At 44.9% G+C, this 16,900-nt stretch overlaps 1 protein-coding gene across 2 annotated transcripts in view; it reads right to left on the reverse strand.

The window, feature by feature from the left end:
* The window catches only part of EcR (Ecdysone receptor), a 553,030-nt gene extending 536,763 nt beyond the window's left edge, over nt 1-16,267 (reverse strand). For both annotated transcript variants that reach the window (XM_071590773.1, XM_071590772.1), the window contains exons 1-2: nt 15,975-16,267; nt 11,327-13,893 (exon numbers count right to left, since the gene is read on the reverse strand). The gene's annotated coding sequence lies outside the window, so the exon portion shown is untranslated. The remainder of the gene's footprint in view (nt 1-11,326; nt 13,894-15,974) is intronic.
* Nucleotides 16,268-16,900: the final 633 nt, after the last annotated feature.

The following is a 16,900-nucleotide window of genomic DNA, read 5'->3' on the forward strand; positions in this document are numbered from 1 at the left end:
CTTAATCTCTAGCAGTAATTTAGCTTCTACCTACAACCTTAATAGCAGTATCCCCCGATCGGTAGCCCCCTTCACCAACTGGTATTTCCCCCTCTCTTTCTTTCCCTCACCCCTTTCCATAACTGAAACCAATTAATTCACCTTTGCGGTCAAAACTTCATACAAATTACTTCATCTATCGTTGATCAACAAAATGATTAACCTGACGTTAACAAGATGAAAATAACCAGGACGATTTTATCTAACAGACAAAAGCAAATACGTGTAGATCAAAAGACGGAGCAGAGATATGAAATATATTAAGTATGTTCAGTTCATAAAAATTTTATCAAATTAAACAACTGAAAAATATGAACCACTACACGTTCGCACACCTTCGCCCGCCTTACGTTCAAAAAACATTTGTTGATCATGCTTGAAAACTAAAATTTATAAACATTTTAAGAACTTTTGAACGGCGTAAAAACCTCTCTGTTCTCCATTTCTACCGTAAAACTAGTCATAGATTCCACCCCGCTGCATTTGGTCAAAATAATATCGTACTTTATTCCTCGCGCCCTTCTATTCTAACATTTTTCCTTTTAGCATAGCCTTGAACACAACTTTACAATTCAATAGTTCCTCAATCCATGTTTCCTGCCACTTCACAGAAAGAGAAGAAAATTGATGAAGATAAAGAGCCGCAGAATACATTGCACAAAAATTTAATAGAAACGCACAGCGCAAACTAGCTGATGGCGAAAAAGATATAATCCACCTAAGTCTACAGTATATTCATTCATAAGGTCTCTCAAAAGGATTCCACCACCATAATTGTCGGGTTATTGATAGTGAGCGATTGTGGTAGCATTTAGTACATTGCCGCCAATTGCCAAAAAGTAGAGACACGAAAAATGAAAGTCAAAATGCATTAAAACACGCGAACGCGCAGTGCAAGGAGAAAAGTTGGTGCAGTGCTGCCACTCCGGGATGCGGCCGGCAGGAGAAATGAGAATGCACCCCTTTTTCGCCGAGGCGGGGAATAATTCACTTTGGGCCAGAACGACGCCAGTAATGCGGTAATGCCGCGTCATGCGAGATAAAGCAAGCGAGACGAATGCTTCCGCTGCCAACCTTGGGACAATTCTCTGCGAATCGGAACAAGTGAACCAAGCAACTTAGATTTAAAAAAATGCCTTTCAAGAGCGACGCAGAAATCAGAACTAAAAAGCTGCCGTCTCGGAAAACACGTGCAGAATATAATAAAGTACTTTCCAAACAGAAAAAGAAAACAGCTGCATGCGTCGAGGGCTGAATTCTTACTTAAATGTTTGAATAAGTATTTCTGCGTCGACTTTAAGAACATAAAAACGTGAGTGAATCGATACGAATTAATGGACGAAAAATCATTGAACTCTTTGCACCTCTCAATATACATTAAAATACAATATATTATTGTATTTAACAATAATAAGGGGGGACACTCTGAGTGGGAGAGGAAAAAAAGCGGGCACGTTAAAATTTTCAATGTACGTCATACGAAATAGCAAGAGCAGGAAGTTTTCAGCATCATCGTGAATGAACGTTGGTCTTCAGATCACCAGTAGGAAGAATTTTGATCAAATTTACATTTCGCAGGTTTTTGAGCGATCTATCAGTACATGGGAACATGTGTCTTTTAATGCGGCCGCTCATGATCACAACTGCACCTTAAGTGCCACGTATGTTTTCAATACGTCATAGAGGCGATGAGCTTGAGACTTTTCAAAAAAATTATAAGAGAATGGCAACCGTTTCTCATGGAAAAAGCGAAAAAATACCTACAGCGCTCCCTGAGGGACAAATCGGAAAGGAAGACGGGAGCGAATATCACACTCAAAATGAAAAAAGGGCACCACAATTATCACGCAAGTCCTCAGGAAGGCAAACCCACCAGACGAGAAAGAAAACGGAAGCCAGCCGATAAAGACGAAGACAAGGGGATCAAGGACATGGAAGGTGGGCAGATACCCAAAACCGAGGCATACCGAGCTTCCAAGCAAACACGCAAAAGTTGGAAAATTAACGCGGTCGCAGACCCAGATAGCGAAAAAAAAATAAGAGCGGGCAAAAATGATCGCCATTTTCGCGGTCATAGTGTCCGTCACGGGGTCACCGTTTCCACGATTCAGAGTCGAGGCTACAATCACTGCACACGGCGCACGTAGAAGAGGGTGGGGAACGGACGGCGGCGGGAGGGAGGGAGGAGGAAGTGGCGGGGAGGGATGCAATCCGAGGGATGGGAAATTGCACGTGGTGCACTCCGAGAGGGCATTCATAGGTACGGCGAAGGCTGAAGGGCGGCTAAGTGGAGAGGGGGGGTCGAGGAAGGGGTGGGGGTGAAGAGGAGAGGTAAGGTGGTGGGGAGGAGAGGGGCGTGGGACAGGCGAGGGGATCGAGGCTACGAGGGAAGAGAGGGGGAGACGGATCAATACGCCAGAAAAGGGGACGACGAACCAGAGAGAGAGGAAAAACAAGGGGTATGCACAAAGAGGGGACAGGAGACGACGGGGAAGTAGAGGGTGACGGAGGTATCAGGGAAGGCTTTTGAAGCTGTACAGGTACGCACTCTTGAGTAAGTGCGTACAGAAACGACAGGGCAGATCACGGGGAGGGCAAAATTGTGGCATCAAAAGATTGAGGACAGGAAATAAACATCGCCCGTCTGAGAGGGCGTCATCAAATTAGATAGAATTCCCGAAATTCACGAGTGCATTTCGAACAGGTAACAAATATTCCGGGTAGGAGTATTTTCTGGTAGAGCACCACGTGATACAAAATAGTATTTTTCATCGATAGTCGTATTTAAACAGGGCTAAATTAGAATAAATTACAATGGGAATGACTTCACTTCAAATATTTCATTTCCCACTAATAATTCTCAAGCTCATGATCATTAGTTTATCATTTCGAAGATTGATAGACCAAAGCTCCCTTATTTCTAGGACAGAATGTCATTCTCTACGCTCTGATAGATTTTCCATCTCAGATACGACCTTCTATTATGCCCGTCGACATTCTTTGTGGGACATTTCACTTTTTCCCAACAAATACGTTTGTACCCATGGTGTCCATTGAACCTAGTTTTTCTATTATGAACATGCATTAAAATGACCTTTTCCTTTACCAATGTTCCGTAACTTTTACGCGATTTGCGACTGAATACGTAAAACAGTTTCCCGAATACCAAAGAAACATGCATTTGATATCATTGATCGACTTTATAAGACGATTCTCCTCCGCCCGCAAGATTTGACTCTTTGAGCTTGAAACACTTTCGGGTAAACATCGAATCTGGGGTGACAGACTCGGGAAGTTGCCAGAATGGGACAGGACGAGGGAGAAGTATCGGGGGAATCGGAAGGGAAGATAGGCGTGATTCGAAAGGTGATTTCCGAATGGATCGAGGATCCTAGTCGCCGCGCAGCACACAAGGCAAGCCAACAAACCACGGCGGCCTATTCGGAAAGAACGCAAGACCGTCGGAGGGCCACCCACGCACGATGGGAACTCGTGGCGCGTGCGCAGAAGAAGGCAGTAGGAGTGGCTCGGTGGAAGCAATGCACGCCAGGCATATGCACAAACTCACGCTCACACAGACACACACACACAAACAGTTGCGGGGTGGGGGATCCGTAAAAACATCCTCTTCCCTCCCTCGCGTCACTAAAAGGAAATGTCGACGAACTCTATCTCCCTCCATGCATGTATCTATCTACGCAACACCCCTACCTCCTCCACTCGGGCTCTTGTCTCCCCCACACTCCTCCCTCAGTAAACTCGAGGCATTGTTAGGATGCATCTACGTCCAGCCTTGAGATTGTCGTAACAGAAAGCGGATAAATGAGTGGAGTAATGACTGGCGAACATTTGTACCAGTCGGGAGTCATATTGGCCTGCACGGTGCTGGGAACCACTAGTGCCAGGTTCGCGTTATATTCGGAGGATGAATGAAGATAAGTCGACGTAGTAACCATTTTCTCTTCCTCTGTGGAATGGAATTCACACGCATTTGGCTTCTGTCGTACCTTTCGTCATCAAGCCCACACAGTAAGGTCGTGAATTTTATGAATTATCCGCGTTAAGGTTGTCCATGCATGCACATGTACTTAAGAACTACGAATAGTATTACAACAAGTATTGGGATCCAATAGCAGGTTGCTACTGAATGCAATTCCATTGGACGTTTCTGTAGCATGTACTCGAAAATAAACGTGATACATATACTATTCTAACGTATGAATTATCCGAGTAATCATTTGACAATGCAATAAGAGGCCAATCAATTAAAAGTAAGGAAGAGTTAGCCTTACTTTATAAAAGCAGCCAAGGAAATATTAATTGTTGAAAATGACAATCGGTGTACGTTTCCCAAGCGTACTGGCATTCATTTTTAGCATTTCATTAAAGCTATAAAATTAATGCTCTAACAACCAAATAAGGTACAGGCCGCGATAACAAGGACCGGTAACCACGCTACATTATTGAGACGAATACCTTCGTGCATATCAGCAAATAGTCTGAAAACTCAATATGCCAGTTTTACAAGGTGCATGCTAATGTTAATTAAAATTAAATAATTAGTTTTCATTTCTACGATTAAAACAATTCATAGAAAACTTGAAAAAAAACATTTTCTCCCGAGAAAACAAGCTCCCAATATATTCCAATGACACACTTTAGAGCGCGAAGCTTTTTTAATACACGGAGATGTGAACATGTTGATTTCCATTCAAAATCACTTCGGACAACAGTCTTTACATTATCCTCTCGTTTTTAACAAGAAGCTTGGACAAGATCGCTATTGATATACATGGGCGTAGAATTTACACGAGTTCTAAGATAGTGGAACAAATAAAACAAAATCTTTTGGAGCAGGGCATAGAATAAAGCAATAAAAACTTCGACGCGCAAAGGAGGGAGGTGAACGATATTTATCCGAAGTAGTTAAGCAAAAAACACTTGAAGTTGTTTTCCATAATAGATATCGATATTCTTATATCACGTGTGCCTGCCTTTTTATCTAGGCAAACCAGGAAGAAAAATATGTCTTCAACAGATTACCAAGTGGGAGCATACTAAGCAAGGGGCATTATGCAAAAAATGAGCGGTCACCAATAATAAAAATCGAACACGGGGAGATCACAAAACGCGTAAGTACAGACACCTTGGCGACTATTTCAAGTTTGCACATCATGAATAAGGCAACACTAGGGAAAAAGAGGAGCTAAAAGACCATTCGACATTAGTGAATATCAATGCTAGCAGGATGTCTCACAGGGGTTCCCTCAATTCTAAATAATGCCTCTTTACGAAGAAAATGTTGTCATTGATATCCTAGCCTTACATGAAGACACCTATTTCACGGGGATAAGCGGATGGGTAAAGTTGCTTATTTGGCACAGATAATTTAGCCTCAGATTAAATGAGCGACAGTTATGAAGATGGTTAACAGTCTTTCTGCTATAGCAAATAGTTAATTCCTTATTTCGAAAAGACTACATTTAGCTGACAAGCAACCTTTGAAGAAAATTATCTATCAAGAGGCAATGACTAATTTATCATCATTCTTTCATAGTTTGAATAACATTTTAGCTAAAAAGAAAAGAAAACTTTCTTTGCATGATGGATCAAATTGATCTTTTTCTACAAATTCTGTACGATTACAGGTAGGCACTATATCGACTCCGGGCGGTTTTAGCCGTCGTGGTCTTCAAGGAACGTGACACTAATTTAGAGCTCAATATTAAATGTTTTCATTATCTAGCTAAGCATACCGTGTACCTCCAATTTAAACGACGAATTCTTCGCATCAATATTGGACTCTTTATTTATGTGAATGTCTGGACACAAAATGGTCGCATAAATTGTGAAAACGGGAGTGCAAGATATCATTGACCAATGCTGCCACAATACCAGAGAATGTTTTCAATTCAAGCAAAAAGCATTATTTCGGACCAAACCACATTTCGTCACTATCGCAAACCCCCTGCAAAAAACACAAATAAGCTCTCATTACTTGAATTCCGACGGGATTAAACCCTGGGTCAAAAGTGTTAAAAGGATAGGAGTAAAGTGACAACAAAAAATATTCGCACTTCAATGACTGTTTTATGTTATGGGTATTCTTTATAAGGGACTTAAACAATCAAACGTCTTTCAACGGAGAGAAGAGGAATCAGAATGAGTAGAGTGTTATCGAATATAATCCCTTGGAGTACATTTCCTTTTCTCTGACTGTCTATACCTATTTCTCCAGGGCAGCTCGAATGTCTGTTTACGCCGACTTTCATCCGACTAGAGGTTCGTTTTTGTTTATGAGCGTCGAAAAGATACGGGGTTTTTGACGATGCTGTCGAGTTTCGAAAATTGTGCAATCGAATATAAGTCCGAAGACAAAGAAGAAAGCAAGAAAGGGGGCGTGAGCGACGTGGGAGGGAAACAACTCCCACTATTTATTCGGAGTGGATTCGGAAGGGAATGCTGTCAATATTGTGGAAGGGTGGGCTGATTGAAATTATCGATTGATGGACAGGGATGAGGGAGAATGGCGGGTTGTGTGCAGGTGCGCGAAATATCTGACACATTGATGAAACCAGGTCGATACCCCCAGAATTCATTCAGTCCCAGGAGTCGACCCCGCGACGCTAGGCGTGCCAACCTCCAGTCTTTCCACCGTCCCCGTTTATCTTTGACTCGCATAAAGAGTAATGTTACTTCTCGTGACCAAATTAGCACCACTTACACCGTGCGACGCATGGTTAGTTGGTTTCAGTGGGTAAGACAAAGCATATGAAATAATATGGTTATTCTTAGAATAAACGTAAATTGATCACGAAAAGCTCCATCTCAAAGTTGTCATGATAAATGGCAATAACTGTTTATTTATTTCACCTGGGATTGATTAACCAGTGAAAAACACCTACGTATGAGGACGAATCATAAACGTGATAATCTTTTCTGCCGACTAGGATTAAGCAATTCTTTGAAAAACTTTCTAAGCTGGCCGAACGACAGACTGGTAGGACACATGGGAATGAACAAACTATTCATCAGGGAAAGATTATCTATCACAAAATTTTCATTATTTTCAAAAAATTAAATCACTACTCAAGGCTTATAAAAGTTAAATCAAGATAGCAGGTGGTTAATATGGGAGAAAAATACAGATTTATGCGATGACAATCAATGCGGAGGTACTATATTTGTAAATTTATGACTGGAAATTAATTACAGAAATTCGTCATTGCGTTTCATGAAATGTCTACCAAATTAATCTTAATTCCTAGAAAAGATGGTCAAAAATCACCAACATCTATGCCATATTACATAAAAAACTAGATTTAATGAACGTTTAAAAAAGCCAATCCAGTTGGCTGATTCCTCCATTTCCTAACTACTAATATTATTCAACTTTTAAAATTGGAGGTATCGAAGCAATTACTTTACGAGGGACTTAATATCATTAATTGTGCCAATTTTGTACTTTGGCTTATTTCGACTGTCTTTCGCTTCGAGGGTTTCCGAGGAAATGCAGAACAAAAACAACCAACAGAGCATACACGTAATCGAAAGAGGCCTCAAGCGAGGAAAATTCAACGCAAAGAGAGGAAAACAATTTTCGTATTTTTCGGTAAGAGCAGGCAAACCTTTCCGGCTTTTACAAAAACAACTACCGGTGATAAATGGATTGCGCCAGATCGTTTTAGATTCCAGTGCTAAGGATGTTTTAAAAATATCATTGGATTTATAGACGAACTGCCATGTTTCGCAACGTAGTCCATTCCCGGCTCGCCAAGGAACTCTTCAATGGATATCATGTGAACGTCCGCGAGGGAAGCCTTGAGTGGTGCTCTTGAGCAGTGAATGGACCTTGCGCATTTAGATTCTACGACTATGGCATTAGCCATGCATCCCGGACTCTAGATTAGTGTCCAGAGTAAAGGTCATGAGTATATGACACTACATTTCTCTAATATGGATCCAATAGTCGCGGGATTTCTAATTACAATTAACCGGGACGATAAGTTTAGCATTATGTATGTGTGCGTGTCAGCGTGCGTACGTGTGTATGTATGTTTCTGTTTATTCATACTAATTTCCATGGAAATAGATATAAGGAAAAGGGATACGAACACATATAAAAGACGAACATTAGAGAGGTGGGGAAGGCGGAATAGAGAAGATCATCAGCGCAAAAAGATTTCCTTGACCGGGACTTGAAGAACGGATCTTTCGATATGCTGGGCCGATGCTCTAACCACTTGAGCTATCGAGGAAACGTAATTTACACTGAAATCTGGGGCTTTATGCAACCAAGTGCCCCGATTCTTTGGCCAGGAGATGGCGTTCGGAAGCTGTTTCACGCACCAAAGGAGAAATGGGCGACACAAGAGGAAAGGAAAGTAGGTATAGCATTCGCACAACGTCACAAAGGAAAGGAACAGTGCGTTTCGTGGCACGCATAGCCGGAAGAAGGAGACGAGCCACATTGGCCAAATATGCATTCAAACATGAAAACCCACCGCATGGCGAACATATAACATGTACTCATTCAAATGGAAATAGATACAAGGAAAGGGGATAGGAACACATATAAAAGACGAACGCAAGAGAGGTGAGGAAGGCGGAATCGATATATATATATATATATATATATATATATATATATATATATATATATATATATATATATATATATATATATATATATATATATATATATATATATATATATATATATATATAATGTATTCATATAAGTTTATACACAGACACATATGTACACTACATAATTATTCGCTCGTTTCAAAAGTTAAACGATCGCTTTCAGGTTCCTAACACTACTAAAAGTTCTCATTACGACAACTAAAAACAACTTTAAAAATGTATTGACAAAGTTTAAGTAGAAAAATAAATATTCAGAATGCTCAGATTAAAAAATTCATTCCTACTCGGGTGAAAAATAGATTTGGTAAAATTTTTCGTCGAAAACTGATTAAAACCTTACGGTTGACCGATAATACAATAAATGACTTCCAGCAATAACGTCGTCCTTGACGGCAAAGAAATATAAACGTCCCCAAACTGGGGAAAGAATGGAATGTAGGCGAAGCAAGTGTCATTACGAGCTAAAATTGAGAAAGATAGATATTATAATCAATTTTCTACCTCCTGAAAAAATTGTGCAAGATCGGCAGATATCTGAGGCCGTGAGTGAAAGAGATTATAATAGATAAAATAATTCGATTTAATCTTATACTTTTATCAACGTCGGACACACCGCAATTCGTAAACTGGGAAATTTCGATAGATTCCAACTGCAATGTCTTATTTAAAATATTACCATCCTGTTTTGTAGAAGTATATTTAGGTTAGACTTAATACCTATCAGTTATGCATCGAAAAAAAACTAATAATCATGAGGAGAGGTATTGCAGGAAAGTCCGTGGATGGCTTTATTGGTCAATGACAAGCGCCTTAAACATTAACAAATACCATTACCGCATATATAACCAATGGAAATAATTCCTAACTAAGATAACGGATCGTATGCGACGAAATTTCATAGAGGTGAGGAAGGAAGGATTCCACAACGATATTTCTGCAATAACGCGAATAATAATTTAGAAAAACCACGCGACGCCAAACGCAAGGAACTAAACTCGGATGCAGAAAAAGAATTCACGCTCCGAAAGTGAGAGAGAGACATCTGCCGGGCGAAATGGAAAACTATCGGCGGAAAGCGAAACGGCGTTTGCCTACCTACGCAGCGGTGATTCGCGTCTGAGGTGGGGGAGGACTCCTAAGAGGGAGTTGGTGCGTGCGTGTGGAAGAGGCTTAAATCCAGGAATAGGGAGGAGAGATGAAAAAATCGCGGACAATATACCGGATGAGGAGGATGCCGCTTGAAGAATAAAAGGGGGAATAAGTTCCTTCTCCACCCGGCACGCCAAAACGGATCCCCCCCCCCCCAACTGGACCAGGGCAGGGAGGAGGGTGCACGGGGAGCACGGGGGACGACGCGGATGCACGCGCAGTCTCCGTGCCGACCTACCGCAACAACAACAAGAAGCAGCAGCTGCTGTCCCCATGCTCCCCTCTCGCTCCGATCGCAAGCATCTCTAGAGCGCATTGGCACTCGACTGGCGAAGTGCAAGGGGATTGCGCAGGGCAGTTGTGGAGGGAGGGAGCACGCATGCCGACGATTTAAAAAGAGAACCCCGCTCTTTAAAATGTGAGGAAACTGCTGGGGCGCGGGGAGACGAGAGATGTGAAAGAATTCCCCTCCAGATACCGAAGTCAGTATTCATAATCGCCTCTCCTCGGTGTCTCCGCAATCAAATAGTGCACACAAGTTTTGGATGGAAAAGAAGACCAAGAGAACTGACACTGTTATGGTCTGTTAATACTGATACTAATGCCGAGTTAGAAAGCCGGTATTGACTACCGCGAAAGTTGAAATGTCGTAGCAGGAAATATCATGATAACTAAGGCGGAAAGAAATGAACTTTAGTCACTTTTTCAACTGAAACGGACTGCTAAGAAACATTTTATCTCTAATTAGATTATTTGAATATCTAAAAAAAACCATCAACGGGTATGACTGAAGTAAAAGTAATTACAAGAATGATCCAAATAATTTAAAGTCGTAGAATTCCTTTGCAATTTGTACGAAACCTTGCAAAAGCATTTCACTTTTTCTTTCCCAAAAACGCAGACTATTAGAAGATTACAGATTATACGTCGAATTATCCTTCAGCACCAATATTTTGTATTCACAGTGGAAAACATTGTACTCGGCACATTATTTATGGCTAGCAAATTTTTAGCATGGCTAACGACAGGAAAATTGGATGGAATGAAGAGAGGAAATAGGGAATACGGAATCGAAGAGGGACTAACTAAAATACACAATTTCAGGTCACGTTTTTTGCCAGGAGAGGCGAGTAAATGTGATTTGAGTAATTGCCCATCGAAAGCCTACCCTAACCACCCTAATACCAATAATTATAATACATATTTCTACACAGGAGCATATATTATACGCAGACGCTAAATAGTTTCCGAACTACATACTTCACGCAGATTCGGAAATAAATATCTTGATCTTTTACAAGAAAGAAAACAACATAAAAGAGAATCGCAAGAAACACCCCTTTGGTTGAAAATTTGAAACGACATCTTTGATGGCCGCTCGACATGTATCAATGGTATTGAAGTCCGCCTTTAACATGGATTTATTTGGGCGCGAGAAAAGATATGACAAAGGGCCAAAACAGTACAAGGAAAAGGATTATCAGCTCACCTGATGTATCCGAGATTCGACAGCTTCTCGTACCGCTTCCAGGCTTCCGAGGTGGTATCGCTGAGGTTGTTGCTGACAGTTCAAGTATCCACAAGGCATGTCAGTTTCAACACAACACTGAGCGAGGATTCTGGAGGACCCGGTGACTTCTTCTTAAGAGGGATATCGAAGGCGAAGAGCGAGCGGATGCTTTTATGGTTTTAAATCACTCAATATGAAGGGGGCAAAGGTGAGGGAAAGGGGAAAAACCACACCACACGAGTTGATGCACGTCTGAAAAGTTTTTCATCCGCGAGGACTAAAAAAATTTGATGAAGTGGAGTGGGAAGCAGTCGCGTTATGTTTATGTCGCGGACGACACGAAACAACATCCTTCGAATGAAAACCACCGCCGTGGAGGTCACTCTCACATTACACGGGGGAGGTAGAACGCCTCCTTCTCGATGCCCTCACGTGACGTCACCACCACCTCACTCCTCACTGCTACAGGACTCCGAGGGGGGCGGCATCTTCCTTTCCCCTCTGGGGGTATCGTCCCTTTCCGCGGAGGGCGGAGGAGACACGTGGACCAATGATGCGGCCCAAGATAATCCCTTTTTGTTTCACCCTCTCACTCTCTCCTTTTTGGATTTTTTTATCCGGAGGCGCCAGAAACCTCCTCTCCTTCCACCTAATTGGAACGAAATGACCTGGATTCGTCCAGTCCGTGAGTGAAAGACCCACCAACCACGATTCCGAAGCTTCTCCTTGATCTAGAAAAGGGGTGAGTCGAAGAAAGAAGATATAATATAGAGGATAAAACGAGGTAATAACTGAGGGTTTAATGTCGCGTCGCTAAGGGCATCGGACCAGCCCACGACTCGGGCAATCACCGTCGACTCCTTCCCGACAACGCAACGCGCAGGGGGAGGGGGGAAGAGAGAGAGAGAAAGAATAAGGGGTTTGGGGAGTAGGGGGTTCGGGGGGGGGTTCTTCGGGCACTCGACGCAATTGGGAAGGCGGGAGGAGAGCTGGGGGAGGGGTTATTGAGGGTATGCGAGAGTGCTGGGGTGGGGATAAATGATGGAAGCGATGGAAGAGGGTGGAGGGGGAGAGGGGGTCGGAGGTCGGATGACCCGCGTATGCGTTCAGTCTTCCTCGGCCTGGGGCGAATGGTATTTCGGCTGATTGGAAGCCGCCGGCCGCCACCAAGAGAGCCTCCTCCTCCCAAGGAGGGCGGCAGTCCACTTGGTATCGAGCGACCCACTTAGGGAAGAGCGGCAGCGCGTGCAGGCTGTGTATGGAGGAGCGGGGAAGCGGGACTGGATCGTGGCGGGGGGGAGGGACGAGACGAAGGGGGATGGATGGATGGTGGTCGGGGTGGAGAGGGAGGGAGAGACGAGCTCGGACCCTTCGGCCCGAGAGGAGCCAGCAGCGAGGAGAGAGCGGGGAACTCACCGACAACTCCTCGCTCGCTATTTTGCTATCACCGCCTCTCGAATAACTTCTTTTTTTCTAACTCAGGAATCGTCGCCTTCCCTCGCGGGATCCGAAATAAATTTACCGCGTGAACAGCGGACACCGAAACGCGTGAATCTCTGATCCCTCGGGAGGAGAAGCGGATGGCCTTGCGCGTGCTCCCTCTCTTTCCCTTTCCCTCACTGTTTATATTTACCTCTTTGAGATTTCTCCCCCGCAAAAAAAAACGAAATATGGAAGGATAGAGGAAAAAAACAGAAAAGCAATCCCTTCCTAGATACCCCAAGACCCTCTTCACCAAAAAATCCACGGAAAAACACCACCACTTCTTGACTTTCAGCGCCGGACCGTCCTCGATATCTTCACAGAGACGGAGTACTTTCCCGAACCCAAACAAAGCTGCCGGTTGGTCTTGGCTCGGTGATCGTTGCTCCCTCACGTTTTTTTTGTTTCGAACCGCCCGATGTTCTGGTGAGTATTTTTTGTGGGCGGATGGGAGTTGAAGAGACCCAGACGTCTGATGCAAACCGAGACAAGTGCGTCCCCGTCCCTTTATATAAGGCAAGCAGCGGGACTTCTCACCACGATCTTCTGGGAGGACCGGGGACGTTTACGAGACACAACAGGTGATGTGGTGTCGAGGATGGGGCTCCTTTTGTATTTTCGCAAACAAAACACGCACTGTGCAGGTCGAGAAATCCGAAGGGTCCCTCTTTTTCCCCCCCTGGGGTTAGCAGAAAGGGCGGCTCTTTGCTCTCAGCCTCTCTTCTTCCCTGTGGTGCCCGGTCGGGGCGATGATGTGTCCTAAGGGAGAGGACTCAGGGTTCCTTCCTTCCAGCGCGGTATATGGGGGAGGTCTGCTTCTCTGGGAGGGTGGGGGTTGGACCTCGCGTGGCCTTCCCTCCTCCTTCCCCTCCTCTTTTCCCTTGCGGTTGTTTTGAGTGGGCGGGAGGAGGTAGACGACCCTAAACACAGGCGAGAGGAGGAGCAACAGCCAGGAGGACAGCAAAAAAAGGAGAAAGACGGTGATTATGATGCCCTTATTCACTGCTGCACTCTAGGCTCCCGGAGCGTTATGTGACTTCGGTTTGCTTGAATTCAGGATTCTCCTGAAAGGGAAGCAGAAAAGATAGAGATGAAAAGAAGTTCATAAGTACATCGATAATTTACACAAAATTGGTACAGTTAATGGCATATAAAAGAAGTAACAATTTGGTAGGCACAGCAAGCAAACAAACACATACACCCACACACACCGTGACGGGCAAGGCGGCTAAGTGACGTCACCAGACGATTGAGCGATTCTGGAAGGGGTAAAACGTTAATGGGAGCGCGGTAGCTCTCTCGGCTTTTTGAGCTCTCTCGTTCTCGGCGGCAGCGTCGGCTTTTTATTTCAGCTCAATCCTAACGAAATGCCATCTGAAACGCAAGGTCTGCGAAGCATTGCATCTGCCGGATATTTTAGACGGTCATTTCCTCTGTTCACGCAATAATACTCTTTTTGTTTCCGAACTAAGGTCCACACGACGATCACAAAGAGGAACAAAGAAAAAGAGGGCTGGCTACTACAATCATACATAAGTGGGGATTTCAAAAGTTTCCAAAATGTTTGAATTTCGGTGAAATTACGGCTACGATTTTAAAAATAACATCCTAGATGTAGTCTATCGACAGAAAACAAATAGTAATCAGTAAGACCGAGCCCTAAGGACTAAGGGGCGAAGTTGAGTAACAACTGAAAGAAAGCTATGAGCCTCTATGACGAGTTTGTTTTATTGAAAGTCTATAAGAATAAATACAAAAAAGTTAAACTTGTCTCGCGAGGAGCGATCCAAATATTACTCACGCAAGCGGAAAAGAGAAACCGATGCCACTTCAATTATGACGAGTTATAACCAACCGGCGCATTTCCCTTTCCCCTTACCTCCCCCAACCTCTGGCAAGAAAGAATGAAAAGATACCGTCTTGTTTATGGTCCACCACGCGTTCTCGGGTTAATTGGACACTTCGAAAACGGGTTCCCGAATATCTCGTCCTCTTCCATCGATCCGGAGATCAAATAAATCGCGCGTCCACCGCAAAAACTTACGGTGTAGGGACCGTGTCGGCATCGAGGGAAGGGGTTAGGAAGAGGTGAATATTTCGTCACCGGGGAGAGAGAGATTTGACCCCTGGACCACCCTCATGGGGAAAAATAAATCCCGCACTTCGAAGACCAACCCGGTTCAAGCCGCTGACCGCGTTAACAGAGTTGAGGGCGAGGTGGTGGTAGTGTATCTCTTGTTACGCTCGCCTCTTTCCTTGGCTCGCATTAGCCAGCAAACTGGCCCACTCGCTCCGACGCGATGGCACACTTTCACCGCCAGGTTACGATAGCCGCGAGCACAACCGCGCGTTTAATTCCCACCGCTCTTAGACAACTCGCAAGATTCCTCCTCCCTCTCTTACACACACACGCACATCTCACACCCTCTCTCCGGCAAGACTCACTCTCGAAAGGAAAGGATTGATAGACGGGGGAGAAAGAAAGAACGGAGGCAAAGGAATGGGGAGGACATAGCCAAGCGGACCAAACACGTCTGTTCATCGTCCTTTCCTCTGATACGGAGACAAAAATGCAACCCTCAGACAAGAGAAAACAACAAGAAAGTCGTTAAAACAAGGACCCGATCGGAAGTGTCAATTGGCTTCGGGGGCTAAAATATTTTGGTGGGCACGATAAATGACACAACTTTCGAAGAAGTGGCGGATACCACGCGTGAGAGCGCAAGTTGGGTGGAGAGGAGGGAAAGGCGATGATCGTATATTGTGGAAAACAACACTTCTCCAACGTGGAGATATTATACACGACCCCGTTCCTTAACAACATGAATCCTCGAAATTTGAATTCAAATCGACGTCCAAAGCAGACGGCAAGCACATGCAAAGATCATAAAAACAACAAAATCAAGCGACAATGAACGGTGGGGGAAGCGGTGAACTCGAAACGGTAAACCGGCGGAAAAGTTATGCGGTGTCCCGAAACCTCGAAAATAACGTCGGACGGGGTTTATTTTTATTTCCCTTCCTTCGCGTTGGGGAGGGAGAGAGACACTCACGACCGGCGCGGGAATACACACACCACACATGCAAACTCATGCACACCACTCCATCGGATGATGCAGTGGCACACAAAACTCTCCGTATTTACATCAGAGATTTTCTTCACGAGATCCTGGGTGAGACGTCACACGAAATCCCGTCCTGGCGGCGAGCGATCACTCCGAAACATGTGCCTTACACTCCCGCGCCTGCTTCTTTTTACTGGACGATATCACTTCTATTCACGATCCCTCCGTCGGCACCGACCAAAAAAAACACAGGGCAGCCGCTCTCTCTTGAGATCCGAACAGGTCACTTGCATGTGCACGCAGTTGAGCAATGTACACAAACATCAAATGAAATGGCGAAGAGCGCGGAGTGTAGCGCCGTCACGACGCACGCACGTCGACGGTCTTGGCCAGACTACCGGCTCATGGAGAATGGCAGGTTTGGAGGGAGGGGAGGGGGGAAAGGAGGGAGGGAGTGAGAGGGAGCAGATGGGGAAGGGAGGGTCGGCAGTGGGGAGGGGGGACCGGAGAGAGAAAGAGAGAGATAGAGAGAGAAAGGGGACGTCTGAGTCGGCGGAGAGGAGAGGGGGGATTGGTAGGAGGGCACCGAGGGAGAAGATGGGAGGGGGGGCGAAGGATGGAATTGCAGGGGGTGGAGTGGGAGGGGAAGGGCAGGGGAGGAGAAAAGACCTTGAGAGTCCTGAGGGAGGGGAAGGAGAGGAAAAGGGAGGGCGAGGGGGGAGGGGGAGCGGGCGGGAGAGAAATGGGGGAAGGGGTAAAAGGCGGACGGAGCATGCGTACAGCCTAGAGCTGCGGCAGTCCCGCGGGCTGAGGCGCGGGGGGAAAAGGACTGGGGGCCCCGGTGGGAGGAAGTGGGGGAGGAGGGGCAGGAGGCGAGTTTAGAGAAGTGTGACTGACTTGATAAGAGTGGGGGGGAGGGGTTTGCTCGGTTGGCGAATGGGCGGGGAGGGAAAGAGGAAGATCAAGGGTGTTGGGTGAGTGGGGGAGGAGAGTTGCCCCCTCTGTC

This window comes from Hetaerina americana, unplaced genomic scaffold (assembly GCF_022747635.1).
Source record: "Hetaerina americana unplaced genomic scaffold, ioHetAmer1.1.p SCAF_4, whole genome shotgun sequence".
NCBI classification, from domain to species: Eukaryota; Metazoa; Arthropoda; class Insecta; order Odonata; family Calopterygidae; genus Hetaerina; species Hetaerina americana.